This window comes from Cyprinus carpio, chromosome A10, assembly GCF_018340385.1.
Source record: "Cyprinus carpio isolate SPL01 chromosome A10, ASM1834038v1, whole genome shotgun sequence".
NCBI classification, from domain to species: Eukaryota; Metazoa; Chordata; class Actinopteri; order Cypriniformes; family Cyprinidae; genus Cyprinus; species Cyprinus carpio.
The window spans coordinates 14,632,107-14,649,223 of record NC_056581.1 but is presented as its reverse complement, the minus strand read 5'-3'; the positions used below and the strand labels follow the sequence as shown (position 1 = coordinate 14,649,223).

The 17,117-nt window shown below is 39.0% G+C and overlaps 1 pseudogene; it reads right to left on the bottom strand.

The window, feature by feature from the left end:
- Nucleotides 1-910: 910 nt before the first annotated feature.
- LOC109062281 lies at nt 911-15,328 on the bottom strand (annotated as a pseudogene).
- Between the last annotated feature and the right edge of the window lie 1,789 nt (nt 15,329-17,117).

The window sequence follows — 17,117 nt, the reverse complement described above, 5'->3', positions numbered from 1 at the left end:
ACAAAATTAATCTTGACAAATTATATATCATTATAAAGATCTAAGCCTCAAGCATCGACGAAAGAATGCTGTTTTTCAATGGAAAGCTTATAAAGAATGTATTTGCTAAATTTGTGTAAGCAGTACACATCAAAACATGAAAAATCAAAAAGCAGTATGTACCAGATTCATTGTAATAACTAGAGGTCGACCGATATGGGTTTTTCTCTGGCCGATGCCGATATTCAGAAATCAGGGCAGTCGATGGCCGATATATGGTGCAGATTTTTTTTGTCTGATATGTTTGGCCAATTTTCTTTCTTTCTTTTTTCCCTTCATCTCATGAAATCTAAGTCAAGTAATAAGAAGTGAAGTGATACATAAATTGCTTAAACTAAACATTTATTAAACAAAACAAGCCTCTCCAATCAGTGCACTTGATCCCAATCTCACTGAAGACTCTTTCACTTACATCAAATAATAAATACACAACAGGTAATCAAAAATCTAGGGAAAAAAAAAAAAAATGAGTGCACAAAAACTTACATAAATAAAATAAACAAGAGTAGTGTTACACAGTAGCACCCAGATGCATTATTACATTTTTGGTCTGAAGTGGACAAAACTATATACAACACCTGAACTTCACTCAACAAAGTGCCCAAGTGATCAGTAACAGTCAACAAAAACAAAAAATGTGTAAACTCACATAAAAACAGCAATGCCTAGAGACAGTATCAGTCTATTTAACGCATGGACTTCCCTTAAACCATTGTTCTAACTACCTATGCACTCTATGACAACAACAAGTAATCAACAACAGATAATTGTCACTACTGAGGGAACAAAAAAGTGCATATTATCTTTAGTTTTAGCTCCAGTTTCAGTCCCTGAGTCTCTTCTTCATCCCACCCATCCATCACTTAAGTTCTTAGTACTCCCAGTTTAAGAGCTGCAGGTTGTAGTTCAGGAAACCCAGCCTCTCCGCATTTTCTCCTGTGAGCCTGCTCCTCTTCTTGTCATAGATGATCCCAATCTCACTGAATACTCTTTCACTGGGAACAGAGGAGGGAGGTGGAGAGAGGAATTTCCTTGCCAGTGGTGCAAGGTGGCACAGGTGGGATGCATTATGTTTCCACCATTCCAGTGGCATGCCAGTCCATCTGTCAGTTAATGGCTCACAGAGGTACTGGTCCAACTGGTTAAAGATGTAATGCTCATCACTTTATTCAGTGGGAGTTCCATGAGCCCCCAAAATGTTTGTGTACATTTTCACAAGAAGACTAGAGGAACCAGGTTCATCTTCTTCCACCCTTGTCCATTTCGGTTCTGATCCTTCGTCACCACCGGTGGCTCCTTTTTGTTGTATGGACACAATGGCGTGTTCTTCTTACAGCCAAGTTTTTGCTTTGCTCAGTGTATCCACTGCAAAGACATGACCCTTGTACCGAGGATCAAGCAGTGTTGCCAGCACCAAAATTTGGTTTCCTCCATCTTTGCAAATCGTCTCTCCAAGCTTTGCAACATGGTTTCTCTGAGTGTTTTGATCCCACTTGTGGTGGGACCCTCTGCCTGAAGTACCATCTTCAACAAAGCGATGCTTGGGATGATGCAGGAGATAGAGGCCTCTGCCTTGCTCATCTCAAATGTCACTTCCTCAATAGGGCCAGTGTATCAATCAAATTTGAGACAATATCCCATTGTTCTGCAGCTAGTGTGGCAATCTTGCCAAGTTCTCCTGCATATAGGTTCAGGGCACGCTTCTGCTCCAGCATCATCTGCAACATATGCAATGTGGAGTTCCAGCGGGTGAGAACATCCTGAATGATGCTGTGCTGGGAGAAGGACAAGTTCTTTTTGAATGGCGCTCAGATGCTGTTTTGCGAGGACAGAGTGGCTAAAGTGGGTAGCACATGTCTTTAACTTGGCAATGATGTCCCCCACTACTCGCTGACTGCTGATGCCCTCCTTCACCACAAGCTGCAATGTTTGTGCACTGCAACTTAAGTCTGGTATATCTGCCAGTCTGAGGCCTTTAATCATATCTGCACCGTCTCACAGAACAAGCACCACTCTGTCTTGGTTGATGCCCCAATCATTCATCATGCTAAGGAACACCTCGCTGATGTAGTCCCCAGTATGGGAGCCAGACATGGCCTTGACATTTAGTACTACCTGTTTCCTTGCCAGTAACTGTTTATCAAATGACATGTTAGGCACATTAATGATTCAGCTTCTCCAGACCAACAGTCTGTGGTGAAGGACAAATAGTGGCCAGCATTTTCTGATGCAATTAGTGTTTTAATTCGCTTTTCAACCTTTTTGTACAAACTGTCTGTGCTGTAGTATTTTTCACTTTTGATGGTATATTTTGGTTCTTTTGCTGTCAGCAAACGCTGGAAGCCAATATCTGAAACAACTGTAAAGGACAGGTTGTCTGTTGCAATCATTTCTGTGAGGAGGGTATCAATTGTTTTGGACCGGGGATCAGTATTTTGCCATTTCCTTTGAGAATCAAACATCTGTACTACAGTGGGCTAAAGGAAGTTGGCTGCAATAGCAGCTGCATCTTGTTTCTCCTTTCTTCTGTGTGTCTTTATAAGCCTGAAGGTGGTGGGCTTTCAGGTGATTCCACATGTTTGTGGTATTTTTAGTCTTTCTTTTTTCTGCTCCCATGATCAGCAATTTCTGGCAGATATTGCACTTGGCCTTCCCTGATGTTGGCTGAGAGAAATACTGCCATATTGGGATTGATTTCTGTTCAGTCATCAGACTGGAATTATTAAAAAAAAAGAAAATGGAAAAAAAAAGAAAGAAAGAAAGAAAGAAAAGAAAGAAAAAAAGAAAATACAAGATTTTAAAGGCAACTTTTCTATTATTACATTTTTCCATGCACATCACAATATAATATGTTTTGGGGAAAAATTGTTCTGAAGAATGCTTTGTTTTATGCTTTATGTTTGCTGACAGACACTGCTATAATAAAAGAGTTCTCAAGCACACTCTCTAGAATGTTGAAGAAATTACACTTTTTGAAATTTCAACACATTAATTAATGTTTATCGCTAGATAATAGACAGTTACACTGTAATTGCTGTTAGATAATGTGAGAAATACCTTAATAGCGACCATATTTTAAGTTTTTAGTCTTTCCGCAATCTTTCTCTCCCAGGAGGTTGAATGAGTTTCAATCAAGACTGCCCAGTCAAGGAATACAATAAAGAGTTTCGCTGAATGCAATTAGTTGATTTCTAAGGGACCTATGAAATCCGTTTTATTTTTTTCGTAAATTCTGTTATTTATTTATCCAAATTACATTTTTTTCCGTTTTAATTTTTCTGGATTCAGTTTTTTTCCCCTTTAAATTTTTCTCTAATTCTATTAATCAAAAAGCATGTCTAATTAATTAAAATCATGAAACATAAATTTACATTTTTTTCCGTTTTAATTTTTCTGGATTCACCAAATTAATTAAAATCATGAAACATACATTACCACTTCTTACCATATTTTTTATTGTTACTAAATTCACTTGATTCATTATTTTTTTTTTTCTTAAAGTAGCCTCATGACCAGAGGAGGACATCACAAGATTAACTGTTGAAAAGAAACAAAATCTGCTTGCCGCACGATGCAACGTCATGTGTTGCTTGCAGACACGCCTGTATATTAATAGGCCTAATTTGCAGCACAATCGGTCGATGCCGATTAATTTAAAAATGCCAAAAATTTGCAGATTAATCGGCTGGCTGATCAGTTGGTCAACCTCTAGTGATAACGAGTCATAAACGCATCCACAGCTGGTAAGGGTCCACTGAACGACATCCCAAAGAGCATGATTAGTCCAACGAAGCAATAACGTTGTAATATAGATAGTAATTCCTTTGTTTACATTTCAGTTCTTCAGGGACAGTATTGTTTGTGTCCATTATGGAATAACTCGCGCTCAAAAAACTGTCTTGTTAGTAAAAAAACAGCATGGTTTTGTAGCATACAGTGTCACAAACAGAATAAGACAATACACTATAAGTCAAAGTCTTATTTTTTTCTTATTTTAATAATTTTTCTTATTTTTAATACTTAAATTATTCTTATTGTATTTTTCTAGTGATCAAATAAATCACTTATATGATGTCTAAGATTCTGTTTTATAATTGTTTTATAATTGGAAAAACTATGCATTGGTATGTTTAATGATTAATATAGTGTCTTACTTTTTATCTTTTTGAGCATTATCAACTCTGGATGATGAAAAGTAAAGCCCAAATGGTCTTCTTTCCAAAGACACCAAAATTGTGTGTGTAGCACACTGAAGTAAGGAACTGTTGCAATTTTAAGTTAGGTAGGGCATTTTCAGCTGTGAGTCCCATAATGGGGGTGCTGACTAATGGGGGGTGCTGACAGGTTAAGTAAAAATACGAATATGCAATATAGTGTATATATTTAGCAAATTGCTTTTCCTATATATATTCTGTATGGAATATATATTCCAGCTTACTACTTTGTTTATTTAAACAATGTAACAGAGCATAAAGCTTATTGTAATTATTTGATGGCAGGTGCGCTACAAATAATATGAAGTTCACACATTTACACAACATAAGTTTTGGACTAAAGATCTTGATAAGAAAAAGCCGTATTAGTACTGATTATAAACTAGAATTGTTAACGATATTGTTAATGTCCACACAGCTGACAGCTTTACCTGTTGTACTCAAGTTGTGCACGAAATAGACATTGTTTTTCTGCACTTTAATGTTGTACTTTTTACTCCTTGTTTCAATGTCTATTAACTGTAGCCTGTTCTTTTAGCAGGTGTGCCATCAACGCTGGAGTTTGGCAGAGATGAGGACTGTTTGTAAGTCTTTTTATTTATTTTTTTTATTTTTTTCCCACTAAAACTTTGATGCACAGCGTCTCAGTCTAATACGTCAACATATCAAAAGATGTGATCGCAAAACAAGCAGGAAAAAAGACATTACATGGACATTTTGAAAGGCATAACATGTTAATTTATATAGTTGCCAGTGGCAATCTCAGCAAAAATATCACTCGCAAATTAATATTTTTTTTAATCACAGTTTTAGTCACAGCCTGGAGCCCTGAAACTGATAAGAAACAATTCTGCCATTTCAACAATTTATCTTCAAACTTCACCCTTATCTACCTCACTTTCTTTCCTTATCTTCAACGGACAGACAGTGCTGCTTCTTCATTTTAAAGGGGTCATATGACGCTGCTAAAAGGAACATTATTTTGTGTATTTGGTGTAATGAAATGTTTATGCTGTTTAAGGTTAAAAAAAAAAACACATTATTTTCCACATACTGCATTATTGTTTCTCCTCTATGCCCCACCTTCTGAAACATGTCAATTTTTACAAGGCTCATCGCTCTGAAAAGCGAGGTGTTCTGTGATTGGCCAGCTATCCAGTGCGTTGTGATTGGTCGAATGCCTCAAGTGTGTGATGGAAATGTTACGCCTCTTAACATATTTTGATGCCTTGTCCGGCCGGAGCAACGAGACATAAACATAAAACCCATTATAAACATGATATAAACATGATTTCTAGTCGTGTCTTCTTTTGGAAGGCAAAAACAAAGTAGTTTCGCTTTCTCAACGAAACACAGCGTCACACACCGCAGCCTTGAGTGAGCAGAGGCTGGAGGCCTAGAGTGAGCCGTGGCCGGCTTGAGTGAGCAGAGGCGGGCGGCTTGAGGCGGATTCTTTGAAGGAGTGTACCTTGTGCTTGTGGCAACCACATGTGACGACCCCGGGCTGGACTCTGCTTCGTCCACGGTGAAAGCCCATTCTACGATCCACAGTGCAAAGTTGATGTATTTCCTCAGCGACCAGCACGGATCGGCCACAGGCATGACAAATTGGATATCGTCCTCTATTGGAAGGCCAAACAAAGTAGTTTCGCTTTCACAGTGAAACACACAACGTCTATACGACATGGCGGCAGCGGCAACAACAATACTACAACGAGAATAAAAGGTACGCCTTCTTTCTTTGCATGAACATATGGGCGGCGTTATGAAAATCTTCCCACATACTGACGTAGAGAATGTGGGGGCGTGTTAGAACGAGACGTTTCAGGGGGGCGTGGATGAGTCAACTTTTATAAAGAATATCTCTTTGGATTTGAGACTTTAGTCTTTGCAACTTTACAGATCTTCTTTATTCACCAAGAGCTTGTAACGCTCCAAAGACAAAGGAAAATTTTAAATTGCATCATATGACCCCCTTAATAGTGTTCCTATAGCTCAAGTGGTAGAGCATTGCGTTAACAAGCGCAAGGTTGGGGGTTCGATTCCCCGGGAACACATGATAAGTAGAAATTGATAGTCTGAATGCACTGTAAGTCGCTTTGGATAAAAGCGTCTGCTAAATACATACATTTAATTTAAATTTAATTAAATACATTAACACTGACACAAGCAAACTTCATCAAAGTTATTATTACCGAGCATTACTGTCTGAACCCATGACATGGGGCTCTGTGCAACCACATATGTCATTAATTAGGTAGAGCCAGCTCTGATGTTACATTCCCAAATGCATGTTAAATTCACAACACATGCAGACATTTTGTTTACTGCAGTTTGTTCAAAAAAAGTTCAAAAAATATTTTTGGTTCATTATGAAACTGTGGTGGAACAGATTACACTATTGAGGGCCACCCATCTAGATAATTAATGGGAGAATAATAATTACAAAAATATAGAAGGAATACTGTATAGGTCCTAAATAAGGTGTCTAAAGATCACATCAGTGACATTAAGGTCAAAAATGTTGGAGGAAAATAATGTCATTATGCAGCATCAGAGTGGGCGGTAGATGGGTTGGTCAGTCTGATCCAGACACTGTATAAATTAAAAGACATTACGGAGAGCAGAACAAACTCCTAACAGGAGGATACTCACACATGGCCTATGAGACAGAGGATCATGAGATTCAGTACTGCTTTCCTGCCATCAACTCATCATGTATCAAGGGAAAACGCTCCAGACATGAATCCAATATCATGTATATGTTTTTTTCATTGCTGTCAGCATGGACTGTGTTTCTGAACCTGCTGGTGATCATCTCCATCTCTCACTTCAAGAAGCTTCACACTCAGACCAACCTGATCATTCTCTCTCTGGCTGTGGCCGACATGCTTATTGGACTTGTGATGCCCATAGAGGCCTCGAGGCTGATTGATATCTGCTGGTACTTTGGGGACACTGTCTGTGGACTGTTTTTGGCAATAACAGGGCTGCTCATTTCAGCATCTCTTAGTAATTTAGTTTTAATTGCTGTTGATCGTTACGTGGCTGTTTGTCACCCTTTACTGTACCCACAGAAAATAACCACGACTAAAACATTAATAAGCATCTGTCTGAGCTGGGTTTGTTGCTCAACTTCTAGCACTGCCTTTGTAATTAATAACGGTTATTTTGACATTTCACGCAAAACAAACGTGTGTTATGGAGAGTGTTCTCTTATGATAAGTTTTGCTTTGGGAGTCACTGATCTGATCATGTTTTTTATTTTTCCTTGTATCCTGATCATATAATAACGGTTATTTTGACATAGAAAATCCTCAAATATAAAAGATATGATCAGGATACAAGGGGGAAAAATAAAAAAACATGATAAGATCAGGGGATCCCAAAGCAAAAGCTCTACCATAAGCGAAACACTCTCCATAACACACGTTTGTTTTGCGTGAAATGTCCAATACACCGTTATTAATTACAAAGGGCAGTGCTAGCAGTTAGGCAAAAAACCCAGCTCAGACAGATGCTTATTAATGTTTTAGTCGTGGTGATTTTCTGTGGGTACAGTAAAGGGTGGTCAAACAGCCACGTAACGACGCACAAACCAGCAATTAAAACTACAATTACTAAGAGATGCTGAAAACGAGCGTGATAGAGCCCTGTTATTGCAAAAACAACAGTTCCACGACAGGTCCCCAGAAAGTACGCAGCAGATATCAAGCCTGCCTGGGAGGCCTTCTATGGGCATATCACAAGTCCAATGAGCATGTCGGCCACAAGCCAGGAAGAGAGAATGATCAGGTTGGTCTGAGTGTGAGGAAGCTTCTTGCAAGTGAGATGATTGGAGAGATGATCACCAGCAGGTTCAGAAACCACAGTCCATGCTGACAGCAATGAAAGCAAAAACATAATACATGATATGGATTTCATGTCTGGAGCGTTTTCCCTTTATACATGATGAGTTGATGGCAGGGAAGCAGTATTGGCATCTCATGATCCTCTGGTCTCATAGTGCAACATGTGTGAGTATCCTCCTGTTAGGAGTTTGTTTCTGCTCTCCGTACATGTCTTTTCATTTATACAGTGTCTGGATCAGACTTGACCAACCCCTCTACCGGCCCACTCTGATGCTGCATAATGACATTATTTTCCTCCAACATTTTTGACCTTACATGTCACTGATGTGATCTTTACACCCTATTTAGGACCTATACAGGATTCCTTCTATATTTTTGTAATTATTATTCTCCCATTAATTATCTAGCTGGGGTGGCCCTCAATAGTGTAATCTGTTCCACCACAGTTTCATAATGAACCAAACAATCTTTTTGACCGTTTTTTGCACAAACGCTGCAAGTAAACAAAATGTCTGCATGTGTTGTGAATTTAACAGGCATTGGGGACTAGTAACATCAGAAGCTGGCTCTACCTAATTACTGACATATGTGGTTGCACAGTAGCCCCATGGTCATGGGTTCAGACAGTAATGCTCGGTAATAATCACATTTGATGAAGTTTGCTTGTGTCAGTGTTAATGTATTTAATTAAATTTAAATTAAATGTATGTATTTAGCAGACGCTTTTATCCCAAAGCGACTTAGCAGTGCATTCAGACTATCAATTTTACTTATCATGTGTTCCCGGGGAATCGAACCCCAACCCTTGCGCTTAGTTCAACGCAATGCTCTACCACTTGAGCTATAGGAACACTCTTTAAGGGGGTCATATGATGCCAATTTAAATTTTCCTGTGTTTTGGAGCGTTTCACAAGCTCTTGGTGAATAAAGGAAGATCTGTAAAGTTGCAAAAGACTAAAGTCTCAAATCAAAGAGAATATTCTTTATAAAAGTTGACTCATCCACGCCCCCCTGAAACGTCTCGGTTCTAACACGATCCCCACATTCTCTACGTCAGTCTGTGGGAAGATTTTCATAACGCCGCCCATATGTTCATTGCAAAGAAAAGAAGGCGGTACCTTTATTCTCGTTTTGTCAGTATTGGTGTTGCCGCTGCCGCCATGTCGTATAGACGTTGTGTGTTTCACTGTTGCCAAAGCGAAACTACTTTGTTTGGCTTCAGACAATAGAGGACGATTATCCAATTTGTCGCCGGCTGTGGCCGCTCAGTGCTGGGCGCTGAGGAAATAACATCAAACTTTGCACTGTGGATCGTAGGAATGGGGCTTTCACCGCTGGACGACAGCAGAGTCCAGCTCTTCCACCGGGGTCGTCACAGGTGGTTGCCCACAAGCACAAGGTACTCCTCTCAAAGAATCCGCCTCAAGCCGCTCCGCCTCTGCTCACTCAAGCCGGCCACGGCCCTCCCTAGGCCTCCAGCCTCTGCTCACGCAAGGCTGCGGTGTGTTGACGGCTGTTTCGATTGTGAGGAACGGAACACACTACTTTTGTTTTTGCCTTCCAAAAGACGGGACACGATCTAGGAAATCATGTTTATATCCATGGTTATCTAATGGGTTGTATGTTTATGTCTCGTTGCTTCCGGCCGGACATAGGCATCTAAAATTCTGTGAAAGCGGGCGTAAAGACATTTCCATCACCACACTTGAGGCATGCGCCCAATCCCAACGCACTGGATAGCGTGGCCAATCACAGAACACCTCGCTGTTTCAGGAGCGTGATGAGCCTTGTAAAAATTGACGCATGTTTCAAAGAAGGGTGGCGGCATAAGAGGAGAAACAATAATGCCAGTATCTGGAGAAATACTGTGTTTTTTTTTTTTAACTTAAACAGCATAAACATTTCATTACCACCAAAATACACAAAATAATACATCGCTGTAGGCAGACTGTCAATACGGACCACCGTTACAAATGACGAAGCCGCACTGTCCTGTCGTTGAAAGATAGGAAAGAAAAGTGAGGAGGTAGATAAGGGTGAAGTTTGAAGAGAAATTGTCTTGAAAATGGACGAATTGTTTCTTATCAGTTTCAGGGCTCGCAGGCTGTGACTAAACACTGTGATTACAAAAATATTAATTGGCGAGGGGCATTTGCGGGGTAAAGTGAGTATTTTTGCCTGAGATGGCACTGGCAACTATATAAATAACAATCGTATATGCCTTTCAAAATGTCCATGTTTAAAATTGGGTTCCTGTTTTCCTGCTGTGTGTGTCCGATCACATCTTTTGATATGTTGACGTATTAGACTGAGACGCTGTGCATCAAAGTGTCTGTGGAATAAAAAAATAAAAAAAAAAAAATAAAAAGACTTACAAAACAGTCCTCATACTCAGCCAAAAACTCCCAGCCGTGGATCGGCACAGACCTGCCCTTAAAAAGAACAGGCTCCAGTTAATAGACACTTGAAACAAGGAAAGTACAAAGTACAGACATTAACGTGCAGACAAACACAATGTCTATTTCAGTGTTGCAATCAAACTTGAGTACAGACAGCGTCAAAGCTGTCAGCTGTGTGGACTAGTTTACATACAGATCGTTAACCACAAATTATAGTTTATAAATCAGTTACTAATACGGGCTTTTTCTTATCAAGATCTGTAGGAGTCATAAACTTATGTTGTTGTAAATGTAGGTGAAACTTCATAATTATTTGTAGCGCACCTGCCATCAAATTAATTACAACTAAGCTTAATAGCTCTGTTACCCATTGTTAAATAAAAAAAAAGTAGTAAGCTGGAATATAGATATCCATACAGAATATATAGAGGAAAAGCATTTGCTAAATTATATACAAGATATTGCTATTCGTATTTTTACTTAAAACCTGTCAGCACCCCCCATTAGTCAGCACACCCCCATTATGGGGACTTCACAGCTGAAAATGCCCTAACAACTGAAATTGCAACAGTTCCCTCTCAGTGGGCGACACAACACAATTTGGTGTCTTTGGAAAGCAGACCATTTGGGCTTACTTTTCATCTCCAGCGTTGTAAATGAATCAAAAAGATAAAAAGTAAAGGACACTATATTAATCATTAAAAATACAATGATAGTTTTTCCAATTATAAAAAATTATAAAACAAGGAAATCTTAGACATCATATAAGGTGATTTATTTGATCACTAGAAAAATACAATAAGAATAATTTAAGTATTAAAAATAAGAAAAATAATTAAAATAGGAAAAAAATACGACTTGACTTATAGTGGCTATGTCTTATCTGTTTGTGACACTGTATGCTACAAAAACCATGACTGTTTTTTACTAACAAGACGTTGTTTGAGCGCGAGGTATCCATAATGGACACAAACAATACTGTCCCTGAAGAACATGAAATGATAAAACAAAGGAATTACTATCTATAACAACGTTATTTGCTTCGTTGGAACTAATCATGCTCTTGGGGATGTCGTCAGTGGACCATTACCAGCTGTGGTGCGTTTTTATGGACTCGTTATCACTAGAGGTGTGACCAACTGATCAGAGAAGCGATTAATCTGCAAATTTTTTTTGGCATTTTTTAAATAATCGGCATCGACGATTGTGCTGCAAATTGGCCTCTTAATATACAGGCGTCGTCTGCAAGCACACATGACGCTGCATCTGTGCGCAAGCAGAGTTTGTTTCTTTTCAACAGTTAATCTTGTGATTGTCCTCCTCTGAGACATGAGGTACTTTAAGAAAAAAAAAACTAAATGACTCAAGTTGTTTTATTGGTTCAGATAAATCAGACATGCGAAAACAGAATTTAGTAACAAGTAAAAAACTATGGGTAAGAATGGTAATTTGTTCATGATTTTAATTAATTAGACATGCTTTTTTGATTATAGACTTAGAGAACAATTTTAAAGGGAAAAAAAACTGAATCCAGAAAAATTAAAACGGAAATAAATGTAATTTGGATAAATAAATAACAGAATTGAGAACGGAAAAAAATAGCAAACGGATTTCATAGGTCCCGTAGAAACTCAACTAATTGCATTCAGCGAACTCTTTTTGTTATGTCCTTGACTGGGCAGTCTGCATTGAACTCAGTCAACCTCCTGGGAGAGAAAGATTGGGAAAGGTACTAAAAACTTAAAATATGGGCGCTATAAAGGTCTTTCTCACAGTATCATAACAGCCAATTACAGTGGAACTGTCATTATCTAGCGAGATAAACATAATATGTGATAGAGAAATTTCAAAAAGTGTATGTATTAACATTCATAGAGACGTGCTTGCTTGAGAACTCTTTTAGTATAGCAGTGTCGTCAGGAACATTTAAAGCATAAAACAAAGCATTCTTCAGAACAATTTTTTCCCCAAAAACATATTATATGTGGATGTGCATGAAAAATGTAATAATAGAAAAGTGCACTTTAAATCTTGTATTTTCTTTTTTTCTTTCTTTTCTTCTTTCTTTCATTCTTTTGATTTTTAAATTTCTTTTTTTTAATATTCCAGTCTGATGATCCTGAACAGAAATCAATCCAATATGGCAGTATTTCTCTCAGCCTAACATCAGCGGAAGGCCAAGTGCAATATCTGCCAGAAAGAAATTGCTGATCATGGGAGCAGAAAAAAGAAAAGAGTTTTAAAAACTACCACCAAAACATGTGGAATCACCTGAAAGCACACACCTGCACGCTTATTAAAGGACACACAGAAGAAAGGAGGGAAACAAGATTGCAGCTGTATTGCAAGCCACTTCCTTTAGCCCACTGTAGTAAGATGTTGATTCTCAAAGGAAATGGCAACAAAATACTGATCCCGGTCCCCAAAACAATTGATTACCCTCTCACAGAAATGATTTGCAACGACAACCTGTCCTTTACAGTTGTTTCAGATATTGGCTTCCCGGGTTTGCTGACAGACAAAAGAACAAAAATACCATCAAAAGTTGAAAAAAATACTAAGTAGCACAGACCGTGTACAAAAAAGGTTGAAAAGCGAATTAAAACCATAAATGCAGTCAGGAAAATGCTGGCCACAATTTGTCCTTCACACAGACTGTTGGTTGGAGAAGCTGAATCATTAATGTGCTAACATGTCATTGATAAACAGTACTGCAAGGAAAACAGGTCAGTACTAAATGTCAAGGCCAGGTGGTACATTACTGGGGACTACATCAGAGAGGTCGTTCCTTAGCATGATGAATGATTGTGGAGCATCAACCAAGGGACAGAGGGCTGCTTGTTCTGATGAGACGGTGCAGATATGATTAAAGGCCTCAGCCTGGCAGATATTACCAGACTGTAAGGTGCAGTGCACAAACATTGCAGATTGTGGTGAAGGAGGGATGAGCCAGTCAGCGATTTGTGGGGGACTCAGTGCAAGTAAAGAATGTTGCTACCCACTTTAGCCAATCCTGTCCTCGACAAACAGCATCTGAGCGCCATTTCCAAAAAGACCTTGGTCCTTCTCCCAGCCAGCATCATAGGATGTTCTCACCGCTGAACTCCACATTGGCATATGGTGCAGATATGCTGGAAGCAGAAGCGTGCATGAACCTATATGACAGGAGAACTTGGACAAGATTGCCACAAGCTGCAGAACAATTGGATATGTCTCAAATTTGATTGATACACTGGCCCTTATTGAGGAAGTGACCATTTGAGATGAGCAAGGCAGAGGCCTTTCCCTTATCTCCTGCATCATCCCAAGCATCGCGTTTGTTGACGATGGTACTTCAGGCAGAGGGTCCCACCACAAGCGGGGATCAACACACTCAGAGAAACCCATGTTGCATAAGATTGAGAGGACGATTTGCAAGATTGGAGGGGAAGGGAGGAAGGAAGGAAACAAAGTTTGGTGCTGGCAACATGTTGAATCCTCGGGTACAAGGGTCATGTCTTGCAGTGGATTACACTAGCAAGCAAAAAACTGGTGTAAGGAAGAACACGGCCATTGTTCATACCACAAAAAGGAGCCACGGTGGTGAAGAAGGATCAGAGAACCGACATGGACAGGGTGGAGAAGATGAACCGGTGCCTCTGTCTTCTTTGTGAAAGATGTACACAACATTTTGGGGGTATGGAACTCCACTAATAAAGGCATGAGCCTTACATCTTTAACCAGTGGACCGTACATTCTGGAGCCGCCATTAACTGACAGATGGAACTGGATGCCAATGGAATGGTTGTGGGACACATAATGCATCCCACCTTGTGCCACTTGCACAACTGGCAAGGAAATTCCTCTTCCACCTCCATCCCGTTCCCATGTGAAAGGAGATTCAGTGAGCTGGGGATCATCTATGACAAGAAGAGGAGCAGGCTCACAGGAAGGAAAATGCCGGAGAGGCTGGGTTTCCTGAACTACAACACGCAGCTCTTAAATGGGAGTACTAAGAACTTAAGTGATGGATGGGTGGGGTGAAGAAGAGGACTCAGGCGGACTGAGAACTGGAGCTAAAATAAGATAAATATGCACCGTTTTGTTTCCTCCCAGTAGTGACAATTAATTGTGGTTGATTACTGTTGTGGTCATAGGATGCATAGGTTAGTTAGAACACTGCGTTTTTTTGTTTAAGGGAAGTCCCATGCGGTAAAAATAGGACTGATAACTGTCTCTAGGCATTGCGTTTTTTATGTATTCACATTTTGTGTTTTTGTGACTGGTACTGATCACTTGGGCACTTTGTTGAGTGAAGTTCAAGGGTGTTGTATTTATGTTTTGTCCAATTCAGACCAAAATGTACGAATGCATCTGGGTGTACTGTGTAACACTACTCTTGTTTATTTTATTTATGCTAAGTTTTGTTGCACTCAATTTTTTTGGTTTTTTTCCCTAGATTTTTGCGTACCTGTTGTGTATTTATTATTGAGTAAGGCAAAGAGTCTTCTATGTGAGATTGGGATCAAGTGCATGATGAGAGGCTTGTTTTTGTTTAATAAATGTTTAGTTTTAAGGCAATTTATGTATCACTTCATTCTTATACTTGACTTAGATTCATGAGATGAAGGGGAAACAAGAAAGAAAGAAAAGTGGCCCAAAACATATCAGCAAAAAAAATCTGCACCATATATCGGCCATCGGATGCCCTGGATTTCTGAATATCGGCATCGGCCAGAGAAAAAACCCCGATCGGTCGACCTCTAGGATGACAAATGAATGGTCTACTGCTTTTTGAGTTTTCATGTTTTGATGTGTACTGCTTACACAAATTTAGCACATACATCTTGATAAGCTTTCATTGAAAAACAGCAGTCTTCGTCGATGCTTGAGGCGTAGATCTTTTAATGATAGAGAATTGCAAGATTAAGTTTTGTCACCGTTTTCATTTAATCATAGTTGTAAGCGATTGAACATGTGCAAACAAGACAGTTCAGTGCGCCGGCATCCAGGGGCGGGGGTCCTCGTGTCTACATGATAGAAAGATAAGCAAGAAGCCGAAAGATAAATTCAAACACCTCCTCATATATAATTGCATGTTATAATGAAAGAAAATCAGACTGGATGTGTGCAAGACAATTTGACAACATGCCTTGAGATGCATTGAGGGAGGAGCCAACTCATACTCTAACGGCCAAGTGTGATGACATAATTATGGTCAGATATTGGCCACAAAGTGTAATAAACAATTTGTTTGGACTGTATATAGTCTTGAATTTGAAAACGAATTTAGTTCCACAACTTTATGCATGCCTGTGGAGTCTTTCCTGTGTTGTTTTTCAATCTCCATGGCATGCCTGACCTAGTTTTCCTATGTTAATTGTTTCATTTGATTACAGGTGTGTCTGCTTGTTCCAATTATTTGGGTACTTTATGTTAGGTCTGTTTGTCTGTGTTTGTCGGGTGTTTACTATGCTTGTGCCATGTTCATTCCTCGTTCCTAGTTCCTGAGTTGGACTTGATCCCTTGTGTCTTGGGTCTAATAAAGACTCTATGTGTATTTCACAACTGGCTCACGTGGGTCCTATGCGATACGATTCACGATACTGGTTTCACGATACGATTTTCTCACGATTGTTTGTACAAAATGAGATTTAAGAAAGATAAATGAAAAAGTTTCCTTTTATTATTTCAATCTCACTCAGACAAAATGCTGTACCATTTCTTTCTGAAACTGAAATATCTTTGTCAAATAACAAAACTAAATTGAAATATTAAAACAAATCCAAAATAAATAATACAAATAAAATATACCTTTTCATATAAACAAACTAAGGCTTTGCCAGTGCTCTTTCCTAGCTTAGAATCTTTTTTTTTTTTTTTTACATGTTTTTTTTTAAGAAATATCAGCATATCCACATTTTCTGGGCAAAGCTGTGATCTCTGCACATTCACAATGTCCCCTGCTGATGAAAAAACCCTTTCACTAGGGACAGAGGTGGCTGGTGTGGAGAGATATGCTTTTGCTATACTGGATAGCAGTGGGTATAGCCTTGCATTCTCTTTCCACCACTTGAGTGGACAGCTATTGAGGGAAATGGATGTTTCAGCTCTGTACTTCTTAATTTCTGCATCAATCTGACTATCGTGCTTTGCAACTGGTTCATCGAAAGTCCCTCCAAGGAGATCTTCCAATGCTGTTTTCTTGGAAGGAGGTTGTTTCAGCTCTGCTCCTGCTCTGTCTGTCTGGTCAAGAGGCTGCTTCTGCTGCAGGGGGGTGACCACTGGCACCTTCTTTGCCCTCATCCTGCACAGAGGAATAGCAGAAATAAAAAGACTAAGTAAAATCTAAGTACAACATTGACAGGGGTTTCACATTGTTATAAAGGCAAGATTTTAATATAATTTGTTATAATTTGTATCATTAATACTCAGTTTACACAAACACATTTGGAAACACATTTAGAAAAATATGCCATAATAATAAACAAATTATTTAAAAGAAATAAATTTAGAGAGAGTAAAATAAATACAATTTAGAGAGAGTAAAATAAATACAATTTAGAAAAAGAGTAAAATAAATACAATAGGCTACCTGGTTCTGCAACATCAGTACAGCTTTCTCCTTCAGTCTG